Raw genomic sequence first — 16,036 nt, forward strand, 5'->3', positions numbered from 1 at the left:
AAAGGAAATTCCAATACCTATAATTTAATAGTTTATTATAATTTTTTGTAGTATTATTATTATTATTATTATTTATTAAGAAGAAACCTATAATTAACCACTTGCCTACTGGGCTATTAAACCCCCCTCCTGCCCAGACCAATTTTCAGCTTTCGGGTGCGTTCACACTTTGAATGACAATTACTCAGTCATGTAACACTGTACCCAAATTAATTTTTTGTCCTTTTTTTCATACAAATAGAGCTTTCTTTTGGCATTTTTCTTAGTTTATGTGATAAAATTTTGCAAATGATAAATTTTTCTTCATAAATTTTGGCCACAATTTATACGGCTACATATCTTTGGTAAAAATAACCCAAATTAGTGGATATTATTTGGTCTTTGTGAAAGTTATAGAGTCTACAAACTGTGGTGCGAATCATAAAAAAATTGATCACATCTGATGTACTGACGGCCGATCTCATTTCTTGCGACCCAAACAAGCCAGGAAAGTACAAATACCCCCCAAATGACCCTCTTTTTGAAAGTAGACATTCCAAGGTGTTTAGTAAGAGGCATGGTGAGGTTTTTGATGTTGTCATTTTTTTTTTTCCACCAATTCTTTGCCAAATGTTTTTTTTTTTTGTTTTGTTTTTTTTCACAAAATTTTCTTTGTAATTATTTCTCTCACATGGCATGTGTATACCACAAATGACACCCCAAAATACATTCTGCTACTCCTCCTGAGTATTACTATACAACATGTGTGAGACTTTTTCACAGCCTGACCACATACAGAGGCCCAATATTGAAATAGCACCTTCAGGCGTTCTAGGAGCATAAGTCACTCATTTCTCAACCACCTATTACACTTTTGAAGGCCCTGGAGCACCAGGACAATGAAAACGCCCACAAAGTGACCCCATTTTGAAAAGCAAACACCCCAACGTATAATCTATGAGGCATAATGAGTCTTTTGAAGGGTTCATTTTTTTCCAGAAGTTTTGGGAAAATGTGTAAAAAAAATGAAAACGCATTTTTCTTTACGCAAAGTTGTCCATTTATAAGATATTTCCAACACATAGCATGTAAATAGCAACAATTACACCTCAAAATACATTGTGCTACTCCTCCTGAGTATGGTGATACCACATGTGTGAGACTTTTACACAGCCTGGCCACATACAGAGGCCCAACATGCAAGGAGCACCATCAGATGTTCTAGGGACACATACGGTAGCATGCACATACCAAGAATTACACCCCAAAATACATTCTGCTGAGCAAAGGGTAAACAAAAGATTACCTGTGGTTTTAGTAGCGCACTTGTCCACAGGAGGATAGCACTGGTCTGTGCAGCAGGCAGGGATTTGGTCAGCAAAAGCGAACACAATTTTCCAGGCAACAGGCAGGAATACTGTCCATAGTCCGTACAGGCAGCAGGCAGAGATACTGTCCATAGTCCGTACAGGCAGCAGGCAGAGATACTGTCCATAGTCCGTACAGGCAGCAGGCAGAGATACTGTCCATAGTCAATACAGGCAGCAGGTAGGGATACTGTCCATAGACAGTCCAAGGTCAGTGCAGGCAGAGATTGTCAGCAGTGCCAAAATATTGGTCCTGGCAGTAGGCAGGTCCATGTGGTGTGGTCAGTTCATGCGACAGGTAGAGGCATGATGGCACAGGTCCTACAGGCAGCAGGCAGAAGTAGGGCCTTGTTCAGGACAGAATGGGGACAGGGGTAGAGGCTTCTCCCACCAAACCTCTTTGAAGCCTCCGAGTCTCCAGACCCTAATCTAGGAATGAGAAAACAAATGAAATTGTTTTCTTCATCCAGAAAAACAATTCTGAAGCCCCTCATATATGTGAGACCCCTGTGTTATGAATCCCACTAGTCCACTGGCAGGGTACAAGATCAGTCCAAGAGGCAGGCAAGAGGCATTTCCAAACAGTCCAGAGTCAGTTCCAGATGAGGCAGAGGTATGTACAGAATCAGTAGGCAGAAGCGTGGTCAAATAACAAGCCAGGGTCAGTTCCAGATCAGGCAGAGGTATGTACAGAATTGGTAGGGGGAAGCGTGGTCAAATAACAGTCCAGGGTCAGTTCCAGATCAGGCAGAGGTATGTACAGAATCGGTAGGCGGAAGCGTGGTCAAATAACAAGCCAGGGTCAGTTACAGATCAGGCAGAGGTATGTATAGAATTGGTAGGCGGAAGCGTGGTCAAATAACAAGCCAGGGTCAGTTCCACATCAGGCAGAGGTATGTACAGAATTGGTAGGCGGAAGCGTGGTCAAATAACAAGCCAGGGTCAGTTGCAGATCAGGCAGAGGTATGTACAGAATCGGTAGGTGGAAGCGTGGTCAAATAACAGTCCAGGGTCAGTTCCAGATCAGGCAGAGGTATGTACAGAATCGGTAGGTGGAAGCGCTGTCAAATAACAGTCCAGGGTCAGTTACAGTTAAGGCAGAGGTATGTACAGAATCGGTAGGTGGAAGCGTGGTCAAATAACAAGCCAGGGTCAGTTGCAGATCAGGCAGAGGTATGTACAGAATCGGTAGGTGGAAGCGTGGTCAAATAACAGTCCAGGGTCAGTTCCAGATCAGGCAGAGGTATGTACAGAATCGGTAGGTGGAAGCGCTGTCAAATAACAGTCCAGGGTCAGTTACAGTTAAGGCAGAGGTATGTACAGAATCGGTAGGTGGAAGCGTGGTCAAATAACAAGCCAGGGTCAGTTCTAGATCAGGCAGAGGTATGTACAGAATCGGTAGGTGGAAGCGTGGTCAAATAACAGTCCAGGGTCAGTTCCAAATCAGGCAGAGGTATGTACAGAATCGCTAGGTGGAAGCGCTGTCAAATAACAGTCCAGGGTCAGTTACAGTTAAGGCAGAGGTATGTACAGAATCGGTAGGTGGAAGCGTGGTCAAATAACAAGCCAGGGTCAGTTCTAGATCAGGCAGAGGTATGTACAGAATCGGTAGGTGGAAGCGTGGTCAAATAACAGTCCAGGGTCAGTTCCAAATCAGGCAGAGGTATGTACAGAATCGCTAGGTGGAAGCGCTGTCAAATAACAAGCCAGGGTCCACTGTTAGGACTCTCCACTCGTAGGGTATAAGAGGACATTGGGTTACTTGCTATGAATTGTTGTGCATATGGGTTGCACTGGGCCACAATCGATGCAAGCATGTCCTCAGTAAAAATTAAATGGAAAAAGTCTATCGGGGAAAAATTTTCTGTGTCCATCTGGACTCCTGGCTGGGCAGTGAAAGGGAGAACGGTAACTTCTCCTGAATTAGGAGGAAGCCACAAGGGGTTCTGAAGGGAATAGGGAAGGCTGGCATGGAACCTAATCCTTTGGGGCTGAGGTGACACCCCACTGGTACTTGGCCTTTGCCGAGGTACTGCGGTGCTGGTGGAGGGCTCTGCGGTGCTGGTGGATGGCTCTGCGGTGCTGGTGGAGGGCTCTGCGGTGCTGGTGGAGGGCTCTGCGGTGCTGGTGGAGGGCTCTGCGGTGCTGGTGGATGGCTCTGCGGTGCTGGTGGAGGGCTCTGCGGTGCTGGTGGAGGGCTCTGCGGTGCTGGTGGATGGCTCTGCGGTGCTGGTGGAGGGCTCTGCGGTGCTGGTGGAGGGCTCTGCGGTGCTGGTGGAGGGCTCTGCGGTGCTGGTGGATGGCTCTGCGGTGCTGGTGGAGGGCTCTGCGGTGCTGGTGGAGGGCTCTGCGGTGCTGGTGGATGGCTCTGCGGTGCTGGTGGAGGGCTCTGCGGTGCTGGTGGAGGGCTCTGCGGTGCTCGTGGATGGCTCTGCGGTGCTGGTGGAGGGCTCTGCGGTGCTGGTGGAGGGCTCTGCGGTGCTGGTGGAGGGCTCTGCGGTGCTGGTGGATGGCTCTGCGGTGCTGGTGGAGGGCTCTGCGGTGCTGGTGGAGGGCTCTGCAGTGCTGGTGGATGGCTCTGCGGTGCTGGTGGAGGGCTCTGCGGTGCTGGTGGATGGCTCTGCGGTGCTGGTGGAGGGCTCTGCGGTGCTGGTGGAGGGCTCTGCGGTGCTGGTGGAGGGCTCTGCGGTGCTGGTGGAGGGCTCTGCGGTGCTGGTGGAGGGCTCTGCGGTGCTGGTGGATGGCTCTGATAGGCTCGTAGTCAACGTCAGACTCAGAATCTGAATATGAGGAATCCGAAGCGGAGAGCTCTCCCTTGCTCTTGTGGCCGCAAGTATATCGCATGCCTCCTCAGCTGAAAATAACCTTTGTGACATTCTTAGTGATGACAAATGGCACTGATATGTGACACTGAAGTGGCAGATGACACTAGTAGGTGACACTAACAGGTGGCACTGATCACAGGTGACACTGATGTGGCAGGTGAATCTGACGACAGGTGGCACTGATACCTGACACTGGCAGATGGCACTGGTGGCAAATGACTTTGGCAGATGGGGCTGGCACTGGCAGAATTCACTGGCAGAGGGCACTGGCAGATGGGGCTGGCACTGGCAGATGGCACTGGCAGATGGGGCTGGCACTGGCAGAATTCACTGGCAGATGGCACTGATGGTCACTGTAACACTCACTGACAAAATCACAGATCGCTCTCCCTCCTCACGCACTGTCTCTGTGTGAGGAGGGAGAGACAGGACACCACCGGCAATGAGAGACGATCTCATATGTTTATATTTGAGATCATCTCTCATTGGCAGTTACGATCGTGCTGTAAACGGCCGCTGTGATTGGCCGTTTACAGTGATCTTTGATTGGCTGTGTCCAAAGGACACGGCCAACACAGATTTTCCCCGATGCGCGCCCTCGAGGGCACGCGGGGAGAGAATCCGGGGACGCCCTCCCGGCAGTTAGCGTCCGCTCTGTAGTCGTCGTTCGGCTATAGCGCGGGCGCGAAGTGTTTAAAGTTATTAATTTAATTATAATTTGAAAGGAAATTCCAATATTTATAATTTAATAGTTTATAGTTTATTATAGTTTTTTATTATATAATAATAATAATAATAATAATAATAATAATAAAATCCTATAATTATAGTCATTTAATTACAATTTGAAAGGAAATTCCAATACCTATTATTATTATTGAATAGGTTATAGTTAATTATATATTTTTTATTGTTGTTATTATTAATAATAATAAGAAGAAACTTACTTATTTATTATTATTTATTAATTATAGTTATTCGTTTAATTATAATTTGAAAGAAAATAACAATACCTATAATTTAATAGTTTATAGTTTATTATAGTTATTATTATTATTTATTAATAATAAAAACTATAATTATAGTTAATAATTAATTTAAAATTTTAGTTATAGTTAATATAAAATTTGAAAGGAAATTCCAATATAATTTAATAGTTTATAGTTTATTTTAGTTTATTATTATTATTTAATAATAATAATAATAATACATTGAATTATAGTTATTAATTTAATCATCATTTTAAAGGAAATTCCAATACAATTTTTAATAGTTTATTTAAGTTTTTTATTATTTAATAATAATAATAATAATAATATTAAATTATAATTATAGTTATTAATTTAATCATCATTTTAAAGGAAATTCGAATACCTATAATTTAATAATGTATCGTTTATTATAGTTTTATTATTATTATTATTATTATTTAATAATAATAATAAAAAAATCTATAATTATAGTTATTTAATTACAATTTGAAAGGAAATTACAATACCTATAATTTAATAGTTTATAGTTTATTATATTTTTTTGTATTATTATTATTTAATAAGAAGAAACCTATAATTATAGTTATTAATTTAATTATAATTTAAAAGGAAATTCCACTACTTATAATTTAATAGTTTATAGTTTATTATAGTTTATTATTTATTAATAATAATAATTACAACTATAATTATAGTTAATAATTTATTAAAAATTTGAAAGGAAATTCCAATACAATTTAATAGTTTATAGTTTATTTTAGTTTATTATTATTATTTAATAATAATAATAATAATAATAAATATAATTATAGTTATTAATTTAATCATAATTTTAAAGGAAATTCCAATACCTATAATTTTATAGTTTATTATAGTTTTATTATTATTATTATTTAATAATTAAATAATTAAAATCATTTAGAAAACTCTCGTTATTCATTTTAATTACAATTTGAAAGGAAATTCCAATATCTATAGTTTAATAGTTTATTATAGTTTTTTTTATTATTATTTATTATTAATAATAATAAGAAGAAGAAGAAACTTATAATTATAGTTATTATAGTTATTAAATTATATTTTGAAAGGAAATTCCAATACCTATAATTTAATAGTTTATAGTTTATTATAGTTTTTTTCATTATTATTATTTTTAATAATAATAAACTAATTATAGTTATTTAATTACAATTTGAAAGGAAATTCCAGTACCTATATTTTAATAGTTTATTATAGTTTTATTATTAAATAAACAAGAAAAAATATTAAATTGCCCCGTCCCGCCGAGCTCGAACACAGAAGTGAACACATACGTGAGCAGCGCCCGCACATGTAGCCGGTATTAAAACCACATTGCCGCAATCGGTAGAGCGAGAGCGATAATTCTATCCCTAGAACTTCTCTGTAACAGAAAATTGGTAACCTGTAGACATTTTTAAATGTGGCCTATGGAGATTTTTAAAGGGTCAAAGTTTGTCGCCACTCCACGAGTGGAGCGCAATTTTGAAGCGTGACATGTCGGGTATCAATTTACTCGGCGTTACATTATCTTTCACAATATAAAAAAATCGGGCTAACTTTACTGTTATCTTATTTTTTAAATCAAAAAAGTGTATTTTTCCCCCCCCAAAAAAGACCGCTGTGCAAATATGATGTGACAGAAAGTATTGCAACGACCGCCATTTTATTCTCTAGGGTGTCTAAATATATATATATAATGTTTGGGGGTTCTAAGTGATTTTCTAGCAAAAAAAAAAAATATTATTTTAACTTGTAAACACCGAATCTGAAAAATAAGCCCAGTCCTTAAATAGTTAAACATTCCCAGGCAACCCCCCCCCCCCCCCCCCTGAGCGCGGGAAGGACTGCATGTGAGCCAGTTTGGTATTCCTGCATTGTTTTGTTATCATGTTTCAAGCACTGGGAGAAGGAGGGGAGGTGCTTAGACAGCATAGAAGAAGAGAGGCGGGCAGAGGGAGGAGCTTCTGGGTGTAGTGGTTGGTATAGTAAAGCCGAGTATTTGAGTTACCAGAATGAAGGAAATTTAGCAGATGATTTTTATTTATTTATATATTACAATGTACACATCACATATATATATATTGTACAGTCATATCAGTCCCCGCCCCCGAGGAGCTTACAGTCTAAGGCACACTTCAGTTTTAGGCTCTGTTCACACTTGTGTGATTTGTTATGGCATTATAGTTATTATTATTATTATTATTATTATTTAATAATAATAATAAAAAACTATAATTATAGTCATTCATTTAATTATAATTTGAAAGGACATACCAATACCTATAGTTTATTATAGTTTTTTTTTTTATTATTATTATTATTATTTAATAATAATAAAAATATAATTATAGTCATTCGTTTAATTATAATATGAAAGGAAATTCCAATACCTATAATTGAATAGTTTATAGTCTTATTATAGTTTTTATTATACATTTTTATTATTATTATTATTGTTATTATTACTATTTAATAATAATAAAATATATAATTATAGTCATTCGTTTAATTATAATATGAAAGGAAATTCCAATACCTATAATTGAATAGTTTATAGTTTATTATAGTTTTATTATTATTGTTATTATTATTAATAATAATAAAAAATATTCTAGTCATTCATTTAATTATAATTTGAAAGGAAATTCCAATACCTATAATTTACTATTTTATAGTTTATTATAGTTTATTTTAATTATAGTTTATTATTATTTAATAATAATAAAAAAAACATAATTATAGTCATTCATTTAATTATAATTTGAAAGGAAATTCCAATACCTATACTTGAATAGTTTATAGTTTATTATAGTTTTTTATTATAATTTTTTATTATTATTTAATAATAATAAAATATATAATTATAGTAATTCATTTAATTATAATTTGAAAGGAAATTCCAATATTTATAATTTAATAGTTTATTACAGATTTTTTATTATTATTTAATAATATTAATTAAAAAAAAAACTATAATAATAGTTAATTCAATTATAATAGAAAATACGAAAAACAAAATGATCTGAGTGTAATCGATTCATTAAACTCGAAGGTTGAAACGTTTTCTGAAATTTGGGATTTTTTTAATTTTCGGATTTTCGTTCTTCTAGTTTTTGTATGCAATCGACAAAAGAGTCTTCCGTTCCTTTGGATGCTTCAGAATATGCGGAATTTTGTCTAAAAAGGAATTTGGAAGGCCAGGAATGTCTGATTGCACACACACACACACACAGATCAGCCTCGTGTGGTCACACACGTTCTCTGACACTCCCTGGACGCACACAGCGCTCCTCTGTCACAATCCTCTGACCAGTTTCTTGTCTCACTTCACTTTTTCTCTTTCTGTACTCATCACATGCTGATCGTTATTCATTTTATGTTTTGCAGAGAGCGACGGACACGATCGGGGGAGACACTGAGAGGTAATCGATCGTCTTTCTATTCTCTATGCCATTTATTGATCGGAGTGATGAGCTCCCCATCCGAGGTCTATGGGGGGTCACAGCTGTCATTGGATTCTGTGGTGGTCTCAGCTTTCTGGGGATTGGATTTATAAACGTTCGGGATCCGTTATAATGACTCCTCGCTAATAGAAGAGAATATTCCCAACAACGGCACGATCCCGCATTGTGGGCGATGGATCCCACACCTATCGTTATCATGGCCCCCGGACACCTTCCTCAATACACACCTATTTAAATTCAGAGATATCAATATAGATCAATTATCATCACATGTGGGTGCTTTATGGACCATGTGTGCTCTGTGCTGTGCATGATGTGTGTTATGAATGCTCTGTGCTTTTTGTTATGTTTTATGTACTGTGTATGCTCTGTGCTGTGTGTGTTATGTATGCTCTGTGATTTTTTTGTTTGTGCTCTGTGTACTGTGTATGCTGGGTGTGCTCTGTGTACTGTGTATGGGATGTGTGCTCTGTGTATGTGTATGCTGGGTGTGCTCTGTGTACTGTGTATGTGCTCTGTGTACTGTGTATAATGGGTGTGCTCTGTGTACTGTGTATGCTGGGTGTGCTCTGTGTACTGTGTGTGCTCTGTGTACTGTGTGTGCTGGGTGTGCTGTGTGTGCTGTGTATGCTCTGTGTGCTGTGTGTGCTGGGTGTGCTTTGTGTGCTGGGTGTGCTCTGTGTATGTGTATGCTGGGTGTGCTCTGTGTACTGTGTATGCTGGGTGTGCTCTGTGTATGTGTATGCTGGGTGTGCTCTGTGTACTGTGTGTGCTGGGTGTGCTGTGTGTGCTGGGTGTGCTCTGTGTACTGTGTATGCTCTGTGTGCTGTGTGTGCTGGGTGTGCTTTGTGTGCTGGGTGTGCTCTGCGTACTGTGTATGCTGGGTGTGCTCTGTGTATGTGTATGCTGGGTGTGCTCTGTGTACTGTGTATGCTGGGTGTGCTCTGTGTATGTGTATGCTGGGTGTGCTCTGTGTATGTGTATGCTGGGTGTGCTCTGTGTACTGTGTATAATGGGTGTGCTCTGTGTACTGTGTATGCTGGGTGTGCTCTGTGTACTGTGTATGCTGGGTGTGCTCTGTGTACTGTGTATAATGGGTGTGCTCTGTGTATGCTGGGTGTGCTCTGTGTATGCTGGGTGTGCTCTGTGTGCTGGGTGTGCTCTGTGTACTGTGTATGCTGGGTGTGCTCTGTGTACTGTGTGTGCTGAGTGTGCTCTGTGTATGCTGGGTGTGCTCTGTGTACTGTGTATTCTGGGTGTGCTTTGTGTGCTGGGTGTGTACTGTGTATGTTGGGTGTGCTCTGTGTATGCTCGGTGTGCTCTGTGTGCTGGGTGTGCTCTGTGTACTGTGTATGCTGGGTGTGCTCTGTGTATGCTGGGTGTGCTCTGTGTACTGTGTATGCTGGGTGTGCTCTGTGTATGCTGGGTGTGCTCTGTGTACTGTGTATGCTGGGTGTGCTCTGTGTATGCTGGGTGTGCTCTGTGTGCTGGGTGTGCTCTGTGTACTGTGTATGCTGGGTGTGCTCTGTGTACTGTGTGTGCTGAGTGTGCTCTGTGTATGCTGGGTGTGCTCTGTGTACTGTGTATTCTGGGTGTGCTTTGTGTGCTGGGTGTGTACTGTGTATGCTGGGTGTGCTCTGTGTATGCTGGGTGTGCTCTGTGTGCTGGGTGTGCTCTGTGTACTGTGTATGCTGGGTGTGCTCTGTGTACTGTGTGTGCTGAGTGTGCTCTGTGTATGCTGGGTGTGCTCTGTGTATTCTGGGTGTGCTTTGTGTGCTGGGTGTGTACTGTGTATGCTGGGTGTGCTCTGTGTATGCTGGGTGTGCTCTGTGTACTGGGTGTGCTCTGTGTACTGTGTATGCTGGGTGTGCTCTGTGTACTGTGTATGCTGGGTGTGCTCTGTGTACTGTGTATGCTGGGTGTGCTCTGTGTACTGTGTGTGCTCTGTGTACTGTGTATGTGATGTGTGTACTGTGTATGCTGGGTGTGCTCTGTGTACTGTGTATATGATGTGTGCTCTGTGTACTGTGTGTGCTGGGTGTGCTCTGTGTATTGTATCCCGAGTGCCTTGTGAAGTCATACAAAGGATGGGGAGGGGGAGGGGTGTCATTTCCAATCTGAAGCCGCCCCCTCATTCCGGGATCTGATTTGGCTCCACCCCTAATCCTGAGATTCCGGGATCTCCGGGGAGATTTGATGATTGAGGATGATGGATGATGATGGGATGGATGATGATGGAGGATGGTGGAGGATGATGGGATGGATGATGGATGGATGATGATGGGATGGATGATGATGGAGGATGATGGGATGGATGGATGATGGAGGGTGAAGGGATGGATGGATGATGATGGGATGGATGGATGATGGAGGGATGGATGATGGAGGGTGAAGGGATGGATGGATGGATAATGTGATGGATGATGGAGCATGATGGGATGGATGGAGGATGGTGGGATGGATGATGGGATGGATGATGGAGGATGATATGGTGGGATGGATGATGGGATGGATGGAGGATGATGGAATGGATGATGGAGGATGATATGATGGGATGGATGATGGGATGGATGGAGGATGGAGGATGATATGGTGGGATGGATGGATGATGGAGTATGATATGGTGGGATGGATGGAGGATGGTGGAATGGATGGATGATGAAGGATGGTGGTATGGATGGATGATGGAGGCTGGTGGTATGGATGGATGATGGAGGCTGGTGGGATGGGTGGATGGATGATGGAGGATGGTGGGATGGATGGATGATGGAGGATGATGGGATGGATGGATGATGATGGGATGGATGGATGATGGAGGATGGTGGGATGGAGGATGATGGGATGGATGGATGATGATGGGATGGATGGATGATGGAGGATGGTGGGATGGAGGATGATGGGATGGATGGAGGGTGGTGGGATGGATGGATGATGGAGGGTGAAGGGATGGATGGATGATGATGGGATGGATGGATGATGGAGGATGGTGGGATGGATGGATGATGGAGGATAATGCGATGGATGATGGAGCATGATGGGATGGATGGAGGATGGTGGGATGGATGATGGAGGATGATATGGTGGGATGGATGGATGATGGAGGATGATATGGTGGGATGGATGGATGATGGAGTATGATATGGTGGGATGGATGGAGGATGATATGGTGGGATGGATGGATGGTGGGATGGATGGATGATGGGATGGATGATGGAGGATGATATGGTGGGATGGATGGAGGATGATATGGTGGGATGGATGGATGATGATATGGTGGGATGGATGATGGAGGATGATATGGTGGGATGGATGGATGGCTGATGGAGGATGATGTGATGGATGGATGATGGGATGGATGATGGAGGATGATATGGTGGGATGGATGGATGATGATATGGTGGGATGGATGATGGAGGATGATATGGTGGGATGGATGGATGGCTGATGGAGGATGGTGGGATGGATGGATGATGGGATGGATGATGGAGGATGATATGGTGGGATGGATGGATGGATGATGATATGGTGGGATGGATGATGGAGGATGATATGTGGGATGGATGGATGGCTGATGGAGGATGGTGGGATGGATGGATGATGGGATGGATGATGGAGGATGATATGGTGGGATGGATGGATGGATGATGATATGGTGGGATGGATGATGGAGGATGATATGTGGGATGGATGGATGGATGGATGATGGATGGATGATGGAGGATGATATGGTGGGATGGATGGATGATGATATGGTGGGATGGATGATGGAGGATGATATGGTGGGATGGATGGATGGCTGATGGAGGATGATGTGATGGATGGATGATGGAGGATGATATGGTGGGATGGATGGAGGATGATGGAGGATGATATGGTGGGATGGATGGATGATGATATGGTGGGATGGATGATGGAGGATGATATGGTGGGATGGATGGATGGCTGATGGAGGATGGTGGGATGGATGGATGATGGGATGGATGATGGAGGATGATATGGTGGGATGGATGGATGGATGATGATATGGTGGGATGGATGATGGAGGATGATATGTGGGATGGATGGATGGATGGATGATGGGATGGATGATGGATGGATGATGGATGGATGGATGGATGGTGGATGGATGGATGGATGGTGGGATGGATGGATGGATGGTGGGATGGATGGATGATGGGATGGATGATGGAGGATGATATGGTGGGATGGATGGAGGATGATGGAGGATGATATGGTGGGATGGATGGATGATGATATGGTGGGATGGATGATGGAGGATGATATGGTGGGATGGATGGAGGATGATATGGTGGGATGGATGGATGATGGATGGATGGATGGATGGTGGATGGATGGATGGATGGTGGGATGGATGGATGGATGGTGGGATGGATGGATGATGGGATGGATGATGGAGGATGATATGGTGGGATGGATGGAGGATGATGGAGGATGATATGGTGGGATGGATGGATGATGATATGGTGGGATGGATGATGGAGGATGATATGGTGGGATGGATGGAGGATGATATGGTGGGATGGATGGATGATGGGATGGATGATGGAGGATGATATGGTGGGATGGATGATGGAGGATGATATGGTGGGATGGATGGATGATGGGATGGATGATGGAGGATGATATGGTGGGATGGATGGATGATGATATGGTGGGATGGATGATGGAGGATGATATGGTGGGATGGATGGATGGCTGATGGAGGATGGTGGGATGGATGGATGATGGGATGGATGATGGAGGATGATATGGTGGATGGATGGATGGATGATGATATGGTGGGATGGATGATGGAGGATGATATGTGGGATGGATGGATGGATGGATGATGGGATGGATGATGGATGGATGGATGATGGATGGATGGATGGTGGATGGATGGATGGATGGTGGGATGGATGGATGGTGGATGGATGGATGGATGGTGGGATGGATGGATGATGGATGGATGGATGGATGATGGATGGATGGATGGATGGTGGGATGGATGGATGATGGGATGGATGATGGATGGATGGTGGGATGGATGGATGATGGGATGGATGATGGATGGATGGATGGATGATGGATGGATGATGGATGGATGGATGGTGGGATGGATGATGGATGGATGGATGGATGATGGATGGATGGATGGATGGTGGGATGGATGGATGATGGGATGGATGATGGATGGATGGTGGGATGGATGGATGATGGGATGGATGATGGATGGATGGTGATGATGGATGGATGGATGGATGATGGATGGATGGATGGATGATGGATGGATGGATGGATGGTGGGATGGATGGATGATGGATGGATGGATGGATTGATGGATGGATGGATGGATGGTGGGATGGATGGATGATGGGATGGATGATGGATGGATGGTGGGATGGATGGATGGTGGGATGGATGGATGATGGAGGATGATGGATGATGGATGGATGGAGGGTGGTGGGATGGATTGATGATGGGATGGATGATGGATGGATGGTGGGATGGATGGATGATGGGATGGATGGATGGATGGATGATGGAGGATGATGGATGGATGATGGGATGGATGGATGGATGATGGATGGATGGATGGATGGTGGGATGGATGGATGATGGATGGATGGTGGGTGGATGGATGATGGGATGGATGATGGATGGATGGTGGGATGGATGGATGATGGATGGATGGTGGGATGGATGGATGATGGAGGATGATGGATGGATGATGGGATGGATGATGGATGGATGGTGGGATGGATGGATGATGGATGGATGGTGGGATGGATGGATGATGGATGGATGGTGGGATGGATGGATGATGGAGGATGATGGATGGATGGATGGATGATGGATGGATGGATGGATGGTGGGATGGATTGATGATGGGATGGATGATGGATGGATGGTGGGATGGATGGATGATGGGATGGATGATGGATGGATGATGGAGGATGATGGATGGATGATGGGATGGATGGATGGATGATGGATGATGGATGGATGGATGGTGGGATGGATGGATGATGGATGGATGGATGGATGATGGATGGATGGATGGATGGATGGTGGGATGGATGGATGATGGGATGGATGATGGATGGATGGTGGGATGGATGGATGATGGATGGATGGTGGGATGGATGGATGATGGAGGATGATGGATGGATGATGGGATGGATGATGGATGGATGGTGGGATGGATGGATGATGGATGGATGGTGGGATGGATGGATGATGGATGGATGGATGGATGATGGATGGATGGATGGATGGTGGGATGGATTGATGATGGGATGGATGATGGATGGATGGTGGGATGGATGGATGATGGGATGGATGATGGATGGATGATGGAGGATGATGGATGGATGATGGGATGGATGGATGGATGGATGATGGATGGAGGATGGATGGATGGTGGGATGGATGGATGATGGATGGATGGATGGATGATGGATGGATGGATGGATGGTGGGATGGATGGATGATGGGATGGATGATGGATGGATGGTGGGATGGATGGATGATGGATGGATGGTGGGATGGATGGATGATGGAGGATGATGGATGGATGATGGGATGGATGATGGATGGATGGTGGGATGGATGGATGATGGATGGATGGTGGGATGGATGGATGATGGATGGATGGTGGGATGGATGGATGATGGAGGATGATGGATGGATGGATGGATGATGGATGGATGGATGGATGGATGGTGGGATGGATTGATGATGGGATGGATGATGGATGGATGGTGGGATGGATTGATGATGGGATGGATGATGGATGGATGGTGGGATGGATTGATGATGGGATGGATGATGGATGGATGGATGATGGATGGATGGATGGATGATGGATGGATGGATGGATGGTGGGATGGATGGATGATGGGATGGATGATGGATGGATGGTGGGATGGATGGATGGATGGATGGATGGATGGATGGATGGTGGGATGGATGGATGATGGATGGATGGATGGATGATGGATGGATGGATGGATGGTGGGATGGATGGATGATGGGATGGATGATGGATGGATGGTGGGATGGATGGATGATGGATGGATGGTGGGATGGATGGATGATGGAGGATGATGGATGGATGATGGGATGGATGGATGGATGGATGGATGGATGGATGGATGGATGGTGGGATGGATGGATGATGGATGGATGGATGGATGATGGATGGATGGATGGATGGTGGGATGGATGGATGATGGGATGGATGATGGATGGATGGTGGGATGGATGGATGATGGATGGATGGTGGGATGGATGGATGATGGAGGATGATGGATGGATGATGGGATGGATGATGGATGGATGGTGGGATGGATGGATGATGGATGGATGGTGGGATGGATGGATGA

The 16,036-nt window shown here is 43.4% G+C and overlaps 1 protein-coding gene across 2 annotated transcripts in view; it reads left to right on the forward strand.

The window, feature by feature from the left end:
- The first annotated feature begins 8,477 nt into the window (after positions 1-8,477).
- The window catches only part of LOC143941166 (connector enhancer of kinase suppressor of ras 2-like), an 85,563-nt gene continuing 78,004 nt past the window's right edge, over positions 8,478-16,036 (forward strand). For both annotated transcript variants that reach the window (XM_077463190.1, XM_077463191.1), the window contains exon 1: positions 8,478-8,606. The gene's annotated coding sequence lies outside the window, so the exon portion shown is untranslated. The remainder of the gene's footprint in view (positions 8,607-16,036) is intronic.

The sequence above is a fragment of the Lithobates pipiens genome, unplaced genomic scaffold, assembly GCF_037356315.1.
Source record: "Lithobates pipiens isolate NorthernLeopardFrog02 unplaced genomic scaffold, aLitPip1_a1.2 Scaffold_3, whole genome shotgun sequence".
NCBI classification, from domain to species: Eukaryota; Metazoa; Chordata; class Amphibia; order Anura; family Ranidae; genus Lithobates; species Lithobates pipiens.